Source organism: Hoplias malabaricus, chromosome 14 (assembly GCF_029633855.1).
Source record: "Hoplias malabaricus isolate fHopMal1 chromosome 14, fHopMal1.hap1, whole genome shotgun sequence".
In the NCBI taxonomy this organism is placed as follows: domain Eukaryota; kingdom Metazoa; phylum Chordata; class Actinopteri; order Characiformes; family Erythrinidae; genus Hoplias; species Hoplias malabaricus.
This window is the reverse complement of record NC_089813.1, coordinates 20,352,039-20,363,500: the sequence shown is the minus strand read 5'-3', so window position 1 is coordinate 20,363,500 and position 11,462 is coordinate 20,352,039.

Below are 11,462 nucleotides of genomic sequence, written 5' to 3'. Positions count from 1 at the left end.
GATTGTGAAGATTGTAGCTACAGTCATTTAAACACAAGAGGAGATCAAAACTAAAAAAAATAAACAAATAAACAATAAATGAATAAAAAATAAACAAACAAATAAAAAAACAAACAAACAAAAAACACTGGAAAGCCAGTCATTTATTTTGAGTTGTGAGGCTTTTTAGTTCACAAGCAGCAAGAGTTGCTCTTAGAACAGTCATTACAAGTTGGCTTCTACAGCCAACAGTCATTGCTTATGGCCATAGCACTCTTAGGAATCCCGAGCTTGTGCACTTAGTTAATACTTGGAATGGAGACTGCCAGGGAACACTAGGCGCTGTAAGCCATTGAGCTTAAGGCTCCGATTGTGAAGATTGTAGCTACAGTCATTTAAACACAAGAGGAGATCAAAACTAAAAAAAATAAACAAATAAACAATAAATGAATAAAAAATAAACAAACAAATAAAAAAACAAACAAACAAAAAACACTGGAAAGCCAGTCATTTATTTTGAGTTGTGAGGCTTTTTAGTTTACAAGCAGCTCTGTAACAAGAGTTACTCTTAGAACAGGCATTACAAATAGTCTTCTACAGCCAACAGTCATTGCTTATGGCCATAGCACTCTTAGGAATCCCGAGCTTGTGCGCTTAGTTAATACTTGGAATGGAGACTGCCAGGGAACACTAGGCGCTGTAAGCCATTGAGCTTAAGGCTCCGATTGTGAAGATTGTAGCTACAGTCATTTAAACACAAGAGGAGATCAAAACTAAAAAAAATAAACAAATAAACAATAAATGAATAAAAAATAAACAAACAAATAAAAAAACAAACAAACAAAAAACACTGTAAAGCCAGTCATTTATTTTGAGTTGTGAGGCTTTTTAGTTCACAAGCAGCAAGAGTTGCTCTTAGAACAGTCATTACAAGTTGGCTTCTACAGCCAACAGTCATTGCTTATGGCCATAGCACTCTTAGGAATCCCGAGCTTGTGCACTTAGTTAATACTTGGAATGGAGACTGCCAGGGAACACTAGGCGCTGTAAGCCATTGAGCTTAAGGCTCCGATTGTGAAGATTGTAGCTACAGTCTTTTAAACACAAGCGGAGATCAAAACTTTAAAAAAATAAACAAATAAACAATAAATGAATAAAAAATAAACAAACAAATAAAAAAACAAACAAACAAAAAACACTGGAAAGCCAGTCATTTATTTTGAGTTGTGAGGCTTTTTAGTTCACAAGCAGCAAGAGTTGCTCTTAGAACAGTCATTACAAATTGTCTTCTACAGCCAACAGTCATTGCTTATGGCCATAGCACTCTTAGGAATCCCGAGCTTGTGCGCTTAGTTAATACTTGGAATGGAGACTGCCAGGGAACACTAGGCGCTGTAAGCCATTGAGCTTAAGGCTCCGATTGTGAAGATTGTAGCTACAGTCATTTAAACACAAGAGGAGATCAAAACTTTAAAAAAATAAACAAATAAACAATAAATTAAAAAAAAATAAACAAACAAATAAAAAAACAAACAAACAAAAAACACTGGAAAGCCAGTCATTTATTTTGAGTTGTGAGGCTTTTTAGTTTACAAGCAGCTCTGTAACAAGAGTTACTCTTAGAACAGGCATTACAAATTGTCTTCTACAGCCAACAGTCATTGCTTATGGCCATAGCACTCTTAGGAATCCCGAGCTTGTGCGCTTAGTTAATACTTGGAATGGAGACTGCCAGGGAACACTAGGCACTGTAAGCCATTGAGCTTAAGGCTCCGATTGTGAAGATTGTAGCTACAGTCATTTAAACACAAGAGGAGATCAAAACTTTAAAAAAATAAACAAATAAAAAATAAATGAATAAAAAATAAACAAAAAAATAAACAAACAAACAAACAAAAAAACACTGGAAAGCCAGTCATTTATTTTGAGTTGTGAGGCTTTTTAGTTCACAAGCAGCTCTGTAACAAGAGTTACTCTTAGAACAGGCATTACAAATAGTCTGCCACAGCCAACAGTCATTGCTTATGGCCATAGCACTCTTAGGAATCCCGAGCTTGTGCGCTTAGTTAATGCTTGGAATGGAGACTGCCAGGGAACACTAGGCGCTGTAAGCCATTGAGCTTAAGGCTCCGATTGTGAAGATTGTAGCTACAGTCATTTAAACACAAGAGGAGATCAAAACTAAAAAAAATAAACAAATAAACAATAAATGAATAAAAAATAAACAAACAAATAAAAAAACAAACAAACAAAAAACACTGTAAAGCCAGTCATTTATTTTGAGTTGTGAGGCTTTTTAGTTCACAAGCAGCAAGAGTTGCTCTTAGAACAGTCATTACAAGTTGGCTTCTACAGCCAACAGTCATTGCTTATGGCCATAGCACTCTTAGGAATCCCGAGCTTGTGCACTTAGTTAATACTTGGAATGGAGACTGCCAGGGAACACTAGGCGCTGTAAGCCATTGAGCTTAAGGCTCCGATTGTGAAGATTGTAGCTACAGTCTTTTAAACACAAGCGGAGATCAAAACTTTAAAAAAATAAACAAATAAACAATAAATGAATAAAAAATAAACAAACAAATAAAAAAACAAACAAACAAAAAACACTGGAAAGCCAGTCATTTATTTTGAGTTGTGAGGCTTTTTAGTTCACAAGCAGCAAGAGTTGCTCTTAGAACAGTCATTACAAATTGTCTTCTACAGCCAACAGTCATTGCTTATGGCCATAGCACTCTTAGGAATCCCGAGCTTGTGCGCTTAGTTAATACTTGGAATGGAGACTGCCAGGGAACACTAGGCGCTGTAAGCCATTGAGCTTAAGGCTCCGATTGTGAAGATTGTAGCTACAGTCATTTAAACACAAGAGGAGATCAAAACTTTAAAAAAATAAACAAATAAACAATAAATTAAAAAAAAATAAACAAACAAATAAAAAAACAAACAAACAAAAAACACTGGAAAGCCAGTCATTTATTTTGAGTTGTGAGGCTTTTTAGTTTACAAGCAGCTCTGTAACAAGAGTTACTCTTAGAACAGGCATTACAAATTGTCTTCTACAGCCAACAGTCATTGCTTATGGCCATAGCACTCTTAGGAATCCCGAGCTTGTGCGCTTAGTTAATACTTGGAATGGAGACTGCCAGGGAACACTAGGCACTGTAAGCCATTGAGCTTAAGGCTCCGATTGTGAAGATTGTAGCTACAGTCATTTAAACACAAGAGGAGATCAAAACTTTAAAAAAATAAACAAATAAAAAATAAATGAATAAAAAATAAACAAAAAAATAAACAAACAAACAAACAAAAAAACACTGGAAAGCCAGTCATTTATTTTGAGTTGTGAGGCTTTTTAGTTCACAAGCAGCTCTGTAACAAGAGTTACTCTTAGAACAGGCATTACAAATAGTCTGCCACAGCCAACAGTCATTGCTTATGGCCATAGCACTCTTAGGAATCCCGAGCTTGTGCGCTTAGTTAATACTTGGAATGGAGACTGCCAGGGAACACTAGGCACTGTAAGCCATTGAGCTTAAGGCTCCGATTGTGAAGATTGTAGCTACAGTCATTTAAACACAAGAGGAGATCAAAACTTTAAAAAAATAAACAAATAAAAAATAAATGAATAAAAAATAAACAAAAAAATAAACAAACAAACAAACAAAAAAACACTGGAAAGCCAGTCATTTATTTTGAGTTGTGAGGCTTTTTAGTTCACAAGCAGCAAGAGTTGCTCTTAGAACAGTCATTACAAATTGTCTTCTACAGCCAACAGTCATTGCTTATGGCCATAGCACTCTTAGGAATCCCGAGCTTGTGCGCTTAGTTAATACTTGGAATGGAGACTGCCAGGGAACACTAGGCGCTGTAAGCCATTGAGCTTAAGGCTCCGATTGTGAAGATTGTAGCTACAGTCATTTAAACACAAGAGGAGATCAAAACTTTAAAAAAATAAACAAATAAACAATAAATTAATAAAAAATAAACAAACAAATAAAAAAACAAACAAACAAAAAACTCTGGAAAGCCAGTCATTTATTTTGAGTTGTGAGGCTTTTTAGTTCACAAGCAGCAAGAGTTGCTCTTAGAACAGTCATTACAAATTGTCTTCTACAGCCAACAGTCATTGCTTATGGCCATAGCACTCTTAGGAATCCCGAGCTTGTGCGCTTAGTTAATACTTGGAATGGAGACTGCCAGGGAACACTAGGCGCTGTAAGCCATTGAGCTTAAGGCTCCGATTGTGAAGATTGTAGCTACAGTCATTTAAACACAAGAGGAGATCAAAACTAAAAAAAATAAACAAATAAACAATAAATGAATAAAAAATAAACAAACAAATAAAAAAACAAACAAACAAAAAACACTGGAAAGCCAGTCATTTATTTTGAGTTGTGAGGCTTTTTAGTTCACAAGCAGCAAGAGTTGCTCTTAGAACAGTCATTACAAGTTGGCTTCTACAGCCAACAGTCATTGCTTATGGCCATAGCACTCTTAGGAATCCCGAGCTTGTGCACTTAGTTAATACTTGGAATGGAGACTGCCAGGGAACACTAGGCGCTGTAAGCCATTGAGCTTAAGGCTCCGATTGTGAAGATTGTAGCTACAGTCATTTAAACACAAGAGGAGATCAAAACTAAAAAAAATAAACAAATAAACAATAAATGAATAAAAAATAAACAAACAAATAAAAAAACAAACAAACAAAAAACACTGGAAAGCCAGTCATTTATTTTGAGTTGTGAGGCTTTTTAGTTTACAAGCAGCTCTGTAACAAGAGTTACTCTTAGAACAGGCATTACAAATAGTCTTCTACAGCCAACAGTCATTGCTTATGGCCATAGCACTCTTAGGAATCCCGAGCTTGTGCGCTTAGTTAATACTTGGAATGGAGACTGCCAGGGAACACTAGGCGCTGTAAGCCATTGAGCTTAAGGCTCCGATTGTGAAGATTGTAGCTACAGTCATTTAAACACAAGAGGAGATCAAAACTAAAAAAAATAAACAAATAAACAATAAATGAATAAAAAATAAACAAACAAATAAAAAAACAAACAAACAAAAAACACTGTAAAGCCAGTCATTTATTTTGAGTTGTGAGGCTTTTTAGTTCACAAGCAGCAAGAGTTGCTCTTAGAACAGTCATTACAAGTTGGCTTCTACAGCCAACAGTCATTGCTTATGGCCATAGCACTCTTAGGAATCCCGAGCTTGTGCACTTAGTTAATACTTGGAATGGAGACTGCCAGGGAACACTAGGCGCTGTAAGCCATTGAGCTTAAGGCTCCGATTGTGAAGATTGTAGCTACAGTCTTTTAAACACAAGCGGAGATCAAAACTTTAAAAAAATAAACAAATAAACAATAAATGAATAAAAAATAAACAAACAAATAAAAAAACAAACAAACAAAAAACACTGGAAAGCCAGTCATTTATTTTGAGTTGTGAGGCTTTTTAGTTCACAAGCAGCAAGAGTTGCTCTTAGAACAGTCATTACAAATTGTCTTCTACAGCCAACAGTCATTGCTTATGGCCATAGCACTCTTAGGAATCCCGAGCTTGTGCGCTTAGTTAATACTTGGAATGGAGACTGCCAGGGAACACTAGGCGCTGTAAGCCATTGAGCTTAAGGCTCCGATTGTGAAGATTGTAGCTACAGTCATTTAAACACAAGAGGAGATCAAAACTTTAAAAAAATAAACAAATAAACAATAAATTAATAAAAAATAAACAAACTAATAAAAAAACAAACAAACAAAAATACACGGGATAGCCAGTCATTTATTTTGAGTTGTGAGGCTTTTTAGTTCACAAGCAGCAAGAGTTGCTCTTAGAACAGTCATTACAAATTGTCTTCTACAGCCAACAGTCATTGCTTATGGCCATAGCACTCTTAGGAATCCCAAGCTTGTGCGCTTAGTTAATACTTGGAATGGAGACTGCCAGGGAACACTAGGCGCTGTAAGCCATTGAGCTTAAGGCTCCGATTGTGAAGATTGTAGCTACAGTCATTTAAACACAAGAGGAGATCAAAACTTTAAAAAAATAAACAAATAAACAATAAATTAAAAAAAAATAAACAAACAAATAAAAAAACAAACAAACAAAAAACACTGGAAAGCCAGTCATTTATTTTGAGTTGTGAGGCTTTTTAGTTTACAAGCAGCTCTGTAACAAGAGTTACTCTTAGAACAGGCATTACAAATTGTCTTCTACAGCCAACAGTCATTGCTTATGGCCATAGCACTCTTAGGAATCCCGAGCTTGTGCGCTTAGTTAATACTTGGAATGGAGACTGCCAGGGAACACTAGGCACTGTAAGCCATTGAGCTTAAGGCTCCGATTGTGAAGATTGTAGCTACAGTCATTTAAACACAAGAGGAGATCAAAACTTTAAAAAAATAAACAAATAAAAAATAAATGAATAAAAAATAAACAAAAAAATAAACAAACAAACAAACAAAAAAACACTGGAAAGCCAGTCATTTATTTTGAGTTGTGAGGCTTTTTAGTTCACAAGCAGCAAGAGTTGCTCTTAGAACAGTCATTACAAATTGTCTTCTACAGCCAACAGTCATTGCTTATGGCCATAGCACTCTTAGGAATCCCGAGCTTGTGCGCTTAGTTAATACTTGGAATGGAGACTGCCAGGGAACACTAGGCGCTGTAAGCCATTGAGCTTAAGGCTCCGATTGTGAAGATTGTAGCTACAGTCATTTAAACACAAGAGGAGATCAAAACTTTAAAAAAATAAACAAATAAACAATAAATGAATAAAAAATAAACAAACAAATAAAAAAACAAACAAACAAAAAACTCTGGAAAGCCAGTCATTTATTTTGAGTTGTGAGGCTTTTTAGTTCACAAGCAGCAAGAGTTGCTCTTAGAACAGTCATTACAAATTGTCTTCTACAGCCAACAGTCATTGCTTATGGCCATAGCACTCTTAGGAATCCCGAGCTTGTGCGCTTAGTTAATACTTGGAATGGAGACTGCCAGGGAACACTAGGCGCTGTAAGCTTTTTAGCTTAAGGCTCCGATTGTGAAGATTGTAGCTACAGTCATTTAAACACAAGAAGAGATCAAAACTTTAAAAAAATAAACAAATAAACAATAAATGAATAAAAAATAAACAAACAAATAAAAAAACAAACAAACAAAAAACACTGGAAAGCCAGTCATTTATTTTGAGTTGTGAGGCTTTTTAGTTCACAAGCAGCAAGAGTTGCTCTTAGAACAGTCATTATAAATTGTCTTCTACAGCCAACAGTCATTGCTTATGGCCATAGCACTCTTAGGAATCCCGAGCTTGTGCGCTTAGTTAATACTTGGAATGGAGACTGCCAGGGAACACTAGGCGCTGTAAGCCATTGAGCTTAAGGCTCCGATTGTGAAGATTGTAGCTACAGTCATTTAAACACAAGAGGAGATCAAAACTAAAAAAAATAAACAAATAAACAATAAATGAATAAAAAATAAACAAACAAATAAAAAAACAAACAAACAAAAAACACTGGAAAGCCAGTCATTTATTTTGAGTTGTGAGGCTTTTTAGTTCACAAGCAGCAAGAGTTGCTCTTAGAACAGTCATTACAAGTTGGCTTCTACAGCCAACAGTCATTGCTTATGGCCATAGCACTCTTAGGAATCCCGAGCTTGTGCACTTAGTTAATACTTGGAATGGAGACTGCCAGGGAACACTAGGCGCTGTAAGCCATTGAGCTTAAGGCTCCGATTGTGAAGATTGTAGCTACAGTCATTTAAACACAAGAGGAGATCAAAACTAAAAAAAATAAACAAATAAACAATAAATGAATAAAAAATAAACAAACAAATAAAAAAACAAACAAACAAAAAACACTGGAAAGCCAGTCATTTATTTTGAGTTGTGAGGCTTTTTAGTTTACAAGCAGCTCTGTAACAAGAGTTACTCTTAGAACAGGCATTACAAATAGTCTTCTACAGCCAACAGTCATTGCTTATGGCCATAGCACTCTTAGGAATCCCGAGCTTGTGCGCTTAGTTAATACTTGGAATGGAGACTGCCAGGGAACACTAGGCGCTGTAAGCCATTGAGCTTAAGGCTCCGATTGTGAAGATTGTAGCTACAGTCATTTAAACACAAGAGGAGATCAAAACTAAAAAAAATAAACAAATAAACAATAAATGAATAAAAAATAAACAAACAAATAAAAAAACAAACAAACAAAAAACACTGTAAAGCCAGTCATTTATTTTGAGTTGTGAGGCTTTTTAGTTCACAAGCAGCAAGAGTTGCTCTTAGAACAGTCATTACAAGTTGGCTTCTACAGCCAACAGTCATTGCTTATGGCCATAGCACTCTTAGGAATCCCGAGCTTGTGCACTTAGTTAATACTTGGAATGGAGACTGCCAGGGAACACTAGGCGCTGTAAGCCATTGAGCTTAAGGCTCCGATTGTGAAGATTGTAGCTACAGTCTTTTAAACACAAGCGGAGATCAAAACTTTAAAAAAATAAACAAATAAACAATAAATGAATAAAAAATAAACAAACAAATAAAAAAACAAACAAACAAAAAACACTGGAAAGCCAGTCATTTATTTTGAGTTGTGAGGCTTTTTAGTTCACAAGCAGCAAGAGTTGCTCTTAGAACAGTCATTACAAATTGTCTTCTACAGCCAACAGTCATTGCTTATGGCCATAGCACTCTTAGGAATCCCGAGCTTGTGCGCTTAGTTAATACTTGGAATGGAGACTGCCAGGGAACACTAGGCGCTGTAAGCCATTGAGCTTAAGGCTCCGATTGTGAAGATTGTAGCTACAGTCATTTAAACACAAGAGGAGATCAAAACTTTAAAAAAATAAACAAATAAACAATAAATTAATAAAAAATAAACAAACTAATAAAAAAACAAACAAACAAAAATACACGGGATAGCCAGTCATTTATTTTGAGTTGTGAGGCTTTTTAGTTCACAAGCAGCAAGAGTTGCTCTTAGAACAGTCATTACAAATTGTCTTCTACAGCCAACAGTCATTGCTTATGGCCATAGCACTCTTAGGAATCCCAAGCTTGTGCGCTTAGTTAATACTTGGAATGGAGACTGCCAGGGAACACTAGGCGCTGTAAGCCATTGAGCTTAAGGCTCCGATTGTGAAGATTGTAGCTACAGTCATTTAAACACAAGAGGAGATCAAAACTTTAAAAAAATAAACAAATAAACAATAAATTAAAAAAAAATAAACAAACAAATAAAAAAACAAACAAACAAAAAACACTGGAAAGCCAGTCATTTATTTTGAGTTGTGAGGCTTTTTAGTTTACAAGCAGCTCTGTAACAAGAGTTACTCTTAGAACAGGCATTACAAATTGTCTTCTACAGCCAACAGTCATTGCTTATGGCCATAGCACTCTTAGGAATCCCGAGCTTGTGCGCTTAGTTAATACTTGGAATGGAGACTGCCAGGGAACACTAGGCACTGTAAGCCATTGAGCTTAAGGCTCCGATTGTGAAGATTGTAGCTACAGTCATTTAAACACAAGAGGAGATCAAAACTTTAAAAAAATAAACAAATAAAAAATAAATGAATAAAAAATAAACAAAAAAATAAACAAACAAACAAACAAAAAAACACTGGAAAGCCAGTCATTTATTTTGAGTTGTGAGGCTTTTTAGTTCACAAGCAGCAAGAGTTGCTCTTAGAACAGTCATTACAAATTGTCTTCTACAGCCAACAGTCATTGCTTATGGCCATAGCACTCTTAGGAATCCCGAGCTTGTGCGCTTAGTTAATACTTGGAATGGAGACTGCCAGGGAACACTAGGCGCTGTAAGCCATTGAGCTTAAGGCTCCGATTGTGAAGATTGTAGCTACAGTCATTTAAACACAAGAGGAGATCAAAACTTTAAAAAAATAAACAAATAAACAATAAATTAATAAAAAATAAACAAACAAATAAAAAAACAAACAAACAAAAAACTCTGGAAAGCCAGTCATTTATTTTGAGTTGTGAGGCTTTTTAGTTCACAAGCAGCAAGAGTTGCTCTTAGAACAGTCATTACAAATTGTCTTCTACAGCCAACAGTCATTGCTTATGGCCATAGCACTCTTAGGAATCCCGAGCTTGTGCGCTTAGTTAATACTTGGAATGGAGACTGCCAGGGAACACTAGGCGCTGTAAGCCATTGAGCTTAAGGCTCCGATTGTGAAGATTGTAGCTACAGTCATTTAAACACAAGAGGAGATCAAAACTAAAAAAAATAAACAAATAAACAATAAATGAATAAAAAATAAACAAACAAATAAAAAAACAAACAAACAAAAAACACTGGAAAGCCAGTCATTTATTTTGAGTTGTGAGGCTTTTTAGTTCACAAGCAGCAAGAGTTGCTCTTAGAACAGTCATTACAAGTTGGCTTCTACAGCCAACAGTCATTGCTTATGGCCATAGCACTCTTAGGAATCCCGAGCTTGTGCACTTAGTTAATACTTGGAATGGAGACTGCCAGGGAACACTAGGCGCTGTAAGCCATTGAGCTTAAGGCTCCGATTGTGAAGATTGTAGCTACAGTCATTTAAACACAAGAGGAGATCAAAACTAAAAAAAATAAACAAATAAACAATAAATGAATAAAAAATAAACAAACAAATAAAAAAACAAACAAACAAAAAACACTGGAAAGCCAGTCATTTATTTTGAGTTGTGAGGCTTTTTAGTTTACAAGCAGCTCTGTAACAAGAGTTACTCTTAGAACAGGCATTACAAATAGTCTTCTACAGCCAACAGTCATTGCTTATGGCCATAGCACTCTTAGGAATCCCGAGCTTGTGCGCTTAGTTAATACTTGGAATGGAGACTGCCAGGGAACACTAGGCGCTGTAAGCCATTGAGCTTAAGGCTCCGATTGTGAAGATTGTAGCTACAGTCATTTAAACACAAGAGGAGATCAAAACTAAAAAAAATAAACAAATAAACAATAAATGAATAAAAAATAAACAAACAAATAAAAAAACAAACAAACAAAAAACACTGGAAAGCCAGTCATTTATTTTGAGTTGTGAGGCTTTTTAGTTCACAAGCAGCAAGAGTTGCTCTTAGAACAGTCATTACAAGTTGGCTTCTACAGCCAACAGTCATTGCTTATGGCCATAGCACTCTTAGGAATCCCGAGCTTGTGCACTTAGTTAATACTTGGAATGGAGACTGCCAGGGAACACTAGGCGCTGTAAGCCATTGAGCTTAAGGCTCCGATTGTGAAGATTGTAGCTACAGTCATTTAAACACAAGAGGAGATCAAAACTAAAAAAAATAAACAAATAAACAATAAATGAATAAAAAATAAACAAACAAATAAAAAAACAAACAAACAAAAAACACTGGAAAGCCAGTCATTTATTTTGAGTTGTGAGGCTTTTTAGTTTACAAGCAGCTCTGTAACAAGAGTTACTCTTAGAACAGGCATTACAAATAGTCTTCTACAGCCAACAGTCATTGCTTATGG